The sequence below is a fragment of the Coptis chinensis genome, chromosome 4 (genome assembly GCF_015680905.1).
Source record: "Coptis chinensis isolate HL-2020 chromosome 4, ASM1568090v1, whole genome shotgun sequence".
In the NCBI taxonomy this organism is placed as follows: Eukaryota; Viridiplantae; Streptophyta; class Magnoliopsida; order Ranunculales; family Ranunculaceae; genus Coptis; species Coptis chinensis.
Window position 1 is genome coordinate 34,681,094 of NC_141459.1, and position 5,229 is coordinate 34,686,322.

A 5,229-nucleotide genomic window follows, 5' to 3' on the forward strand; every position below is an offset into this window, starting at 1 on the left:
TTACTAGAAGCATCAGACAATCACATGTCAAAAAACCTAAAAGGCCTAGAGCTATCATCAATGGTAGCAGATAGATTGATAAGCAAAGCCAACTGGTCAGAAGTGCCATTAGCAAGAGTTTTCACTGCCATATTAGGGAACGACTCAACCCACTTAGTAGAAGCTAAGGCACGATCTAGTCTTTCCACAATATGATCATTTAAACTTCTGCAATTAGACCACATGAACTTAGGGCCTTTATAACCTAAATCCATCAAGCCCAGATCATTGATAAGCAAATTAAAATCTAACATGCTTTTATTAAACACACGATTGCCACCAAACTTCTCATCGAGTGTTGTAATGGCGTTAAAATCACCAAAGAGCAACCAAGGGGCAGGAACCAGGGGAGCAATCTCCCTTAATTCTGATCACACAAGCTCTCTTAAACTAACATGTGGATTACCATAAACAAAGGTAAGAAACCAATCTTTACTACTATGAAAATTTGAAAGTTTACCCGTGATTTGGTTTTGTGTTGCTCCAATAATTTCAAGCTCGCAACCTTCTTTCCAGTACATAGCTAGTCAACCTTTTAATCCATCAGCAGGAACACAGAAATAGCCTCCAAATTTTAGAATTTTTCTAACAGCTTGCATCCTTTTGTCAGAGGCTTTTGTCTCTGACAGACAAACTACGTCCAGTTGGTGTTGCCGAATGACCATAAGATTTTGGACTGCCGTGGAAGAACCCATTCTACGACAATTCCATGCTAAAATCATAGTGAAACTAAACAACTAATACACTAAGAGATATACAGAGTTTCCCCTCAAATGAAGCAAATACTCGCTTACAAGAAGCAAAAAGAAACTAACTAGGCAGCGTAATGTGGTGTGTGTCGCAGAAGTGCTCAAGAGAAAGCAAAAATAGTATATGCGTACAAAGCAATGAATTAATGACTTATCAAAGGTAAGGGGATGAAAAGTATTGAGAGAGTTATCTGGTCCACCGCTATAATCGCCTGTGAAGCAGCAGAGAGGACTGATACCGAAGAGAAAATAGGCGGTGGCAGATGACTGATGATAGAAAGGGAGCCTCAATTGTTGTTTCGATTTGAAGGTGGATTCGAGATCCGATAGCGCTTCAAGCACTAATTCTTAAAGCTGTTCTTAAACTCCACAAACCAGATCAAAAGAAGTGAATATGGGCCTCAAGAGAACGATGGTCAGTGCTCCACTATTGATGACTGCTGGCGATGCTTCTAACGGTGGAGTCAAGTTCCAAGGATAGGGAGAAAGCACACTCACAACTTGGTAGGGAATACTGAGCTATATCTTGCCTAAAAAAGGACTAGCCTAGGTGGATATGATTCCCTCGGTGATATTCAAGGTGGGTTGTGGTCCGGCGATGCGGTGGTAGTGAAAGCTCAAAAAGCTGTTGGGGAAGAGAGAGCTGTTTATGGATAAAGGAGAGCTTTTTTGACAAAAGCAGTGAGGATTAACCTCGAGTAGGACTGGCCTAGGTGGAGATATTACTCCTAGTGGTGGAGTTGAGACTCTAGTTGTGATCCGACAAGCGGTGGTGATAGAGCCGTTGGGGGAAGAAAGCAAAAAGGACTTTTGAACATGACAAGTAGTGAGATACTCTGATAATTTCACATAACTTCACATTACATTGAAATAAGTAGTTTCATCTGGAAATTCTTACCAACTAAAATTTTAAATAAACACTGACACATGTAGAATTCTAGTCAAGGAAATTAGGATAGGAATAAAGCTTAACAATTTATATATAAACTGAAACAACAAACGACATAATAAGATACTGAAATTAACAAACATAGTAAAGTGAAAATAAACTAACATTCGTTCCAAACTTGTCTGATTCTCGGTGGTTCGCTCTAATATACAAACAACAAAAGAAATTATTTATTGATTCTCAATGCATCTCGCCCCAGCCCGTTGAGGTATTGAGTGTTTCGCCCGGAGAGAGATGGTCTTCAACAAAGAACATAATGACCTTGAGATTCTCGAGAGGGTGAAGAAGTGCCCAAGGGTTTAATTGAGTTTTATTCGAGATTTGAGAGAGGCTATGTGAAGCCTTTTAATTGAGTTTTCCGCGAAAGAAACAAACCATCCATCCATATGGGTTATTGCCTCACTCTCTCTGGGGAGTTGAGAGAGATTGTCCACGGAGGATGTACTCAACTCTAATATAGAGAAAGATATAGAGAACACAAGTTTTTTGTGAATATCAACAGGACATTGAAAGCCTTGAGCTCTACTTTAGGCACTGAGCTTGGATGTACAACACCTTCTTTTCCTGCCCAGTCGTCGTTCTCAAATCAAACTCATCCCCTGCGCATACTATTACTCACCAAATAAGAGTGGTATTTCTAATGCCTTGCTTAATTCCTTGGTCATACACTCACACTCATATTTCTCGCCAATTTTACACATTCTTCTAACATATCCGTAATCAATTTACATTTTACGAAATTTGTCACTACAATGATTTTTTCATCTCTAAATCCTTAAGCCTTACTTATCTTGCACATTATTAGCCTAATGGACGGCCACCTTATCATAGAGACAAATGTAATTTTCTACAACCTAGCCAACCATATAGAAAAAAGAAAATTAAACATTAATTTGGGAGTTATCAAATTAATTCTTCAATCATCCAACTCAAATCATACATAAAGCTACATACAAACAAATTTGCACTTGCACACACAATTACATTCCTAAGTTTTGTGAAAGTAACTTTTAATCAAAAGGTGCAACAGATAGTTGCTTGTCCTATCCTCTATATAATTTGTACACGCATCTTGTGGATAGTTTTCTAATTTTCATTAAAGCAATTGCATTGTTGCAGACTTGCAGTAGCCATAGATAAACTATTCAGAGAACATCTTAATAACCACCATGTTGGAACAACATAAAAAAGATAACTGAAGGGATTAAGTCAAATTTGTGAAGTAGATATATGGTGGAACTGTGGAACAGCATAAAAAGATAACTGAAGACATGAAGTAAAATTGTAAAGTAGATTATTTATTTTTTGTGTTTATTGTGATATTAATATCATGATCTTGTGACATGCAGATATTGTCTTTCATCTACTTTAATGAAAATTAATTAATCAACGGTATGCACTGATAATTCATGATGATAACATGCTACTACCAATAACATGTTTTTGCTAATGTCTAGTATGTGGTCTTGATTTGATCGATACTAATTTCGCTATGTTGTGACTTGCAGATACTTATTGATGACACATGGATGAATAGCTGAATGAAAGTTATAATAAGGAAAAGAGAAAAAGAAGCTAAGGGAACCTCTCAATGAAGATCAGTTTAAGTGAAGATTCAGCAGGAACGTATTACTTTTCCGTATTACTTTTAGATCAGCGGAAACGTAGAAGATGTTCATAAACCAATGAAAATTGTTGTATATATATATAACTTGGATAGTCAAATTTATCTCATTTTCCTAGATATTCCTTCATGTCTTGTAGATATCTGTGTACTATCGCGACTTAGAGGCATTGTTCTTAAACCAACTGTTGCTCCTTTCTTTTCGAGCAAAGCCTATTGCTGCACATGTATATTTTAGCTGCTGGAATGTTCTTCATGCAAAGTCAGATTAACTCACACCAATCTCTGTTAATAAAGAAATCACTCAGTTCCTAATCCCAATCTTCTACTTCACCTTCATCCTCACCTTCTTAATATATTGAAACATAAAGAATAAATGCTTCGAATTCTCTATATGATGTGCATGTAGAAACAACATGAGGAACTGCAGAGAGAATTATACACACAGAACTCTATCCTGACCATAGCATGCCACTTCAGTTTACCTTTATGCTTTAGCCTTCTGGATTCGAGTGCATTGTATGTTGACTTGGTCGAGAATTCTCCTGTAATGTGAATCCATCTGCACCTCTATCTTTTGGCTTCATCGAAGGCTACTCATTTCTGTGGCCAAAGGTGATGATTTGATAAACCAAAACATAACCTTAAATATCTACACGTACTGTTTCTTTCAAATATGTTCAGGATAAACAACTGCTCAAACCCCTTATCTTAAATTGAGAACTGCTCAAACCCCTTATCTTAAATTGAGAAGAGTATACTCTCTGATGGTGTGCACATGCCAAACCCTCTAATGATATAAGTAGTAAACATTAGCTAATATACTAAATTAATAGATGAGACATGTTTATGTGCAAAATAGACCTACAAATCAACTAATCAATTCAAGTAGAGTCAATAGTCAAGTACCTTTCACCGGCCAGATTTTTTATGGATAGAAAAAGGGTGGAAGAATGCAATACTTTGAGAGAGAGAGAAGTTTGACACAACCAAATTTGTGCGAATATAAAGAGCAGGTGATTCGAGGCATAAGATAACAACTTCTTCTTTGATGCGAACAAAACAAAGGCGCAAAGAAAACACACTAAAAAAATCAGAGAACTTGATTACATATCAATCAACTTGGGAGAAGAAATATTTAACTCCATTAGTCAGGCGGTGAAAAAAAATATTCACACCAAGCATATTCACTCCAGTCAAGACTCGGGAAGAAATAAGTCGAAAGTAGAGATTCCAAACAGATTCGTTGATGAAGGAAAGATGAAGTAGGGAAGAGTTTCTTATTCGATCAAACTATTCGTTTTCTTGTAAACAATGAGGGCGTTTAGAGTCTGTATAGGAAACTTCCGAACAGGCTAACACCATAAAGAGATCCACGCCCTCTTTGTCCGCAATTTCTTGAAACTTTGGAATTAGAAATAGAAGGCAGTTTGGAATTAGAAATAGAAGGCAGTTAGGAGAAGGGGCTCTCTATAAATATGGGTATTGGGCATTAGCATTTTGATAAATCAAACAGATCACGCCCCCTTTGTCCGCTACTTCTTGAAACCCTTACCATTGTCAAATTTCTAATCTTCCATCTTAATTCCCAGATGGAGAAGAATAAGAGAAACTTTGAGAGTGAACGCTGCTCTTTTATGTTAGAATAGTTGTATGAACACATCAACTAAAGTAGAACAGAAGGAACAGTAGACAGCAGTAGCAATGAAGAGACAAGGACATCAGTAACTGGGAATAACCAAGGCGTGGATTAGGCTGTCCTTAAGGAAAGATTTAAGCCCTTTCGATTGGTGTCCAAAGAAAAGCGGATGACATCTTCCTCACAGGATTCAATGGTTAACAGCAGTCTGACTTTACACTAGAACAAA

General features: G+C 37.2%; 1 long non-coding RNA gene across 1 annotated transcript; it reads right to left on the reverse strand.

Moving 5' to 3' along the window:
• Positions 1 to 3,271: 3,271 nt before the first annotated feature.
• LOC147503315 (uncharacterized) lies at positions 3,272 to 4,967 on the reverse strand. The gene is made up of 2 exons (XR_015220165.1): positions 4,271 to 4,967; positions 3,272 to 4,151 (listed from the first exon to the last, which is right to left on the reverse strand). It is a non-coding gene; the product is annotated as an uncharacterized LOC147503315 (long non-coding RNA).
• Positions 4,968 to 5,229: the final 262 nt, after the last annotated feature.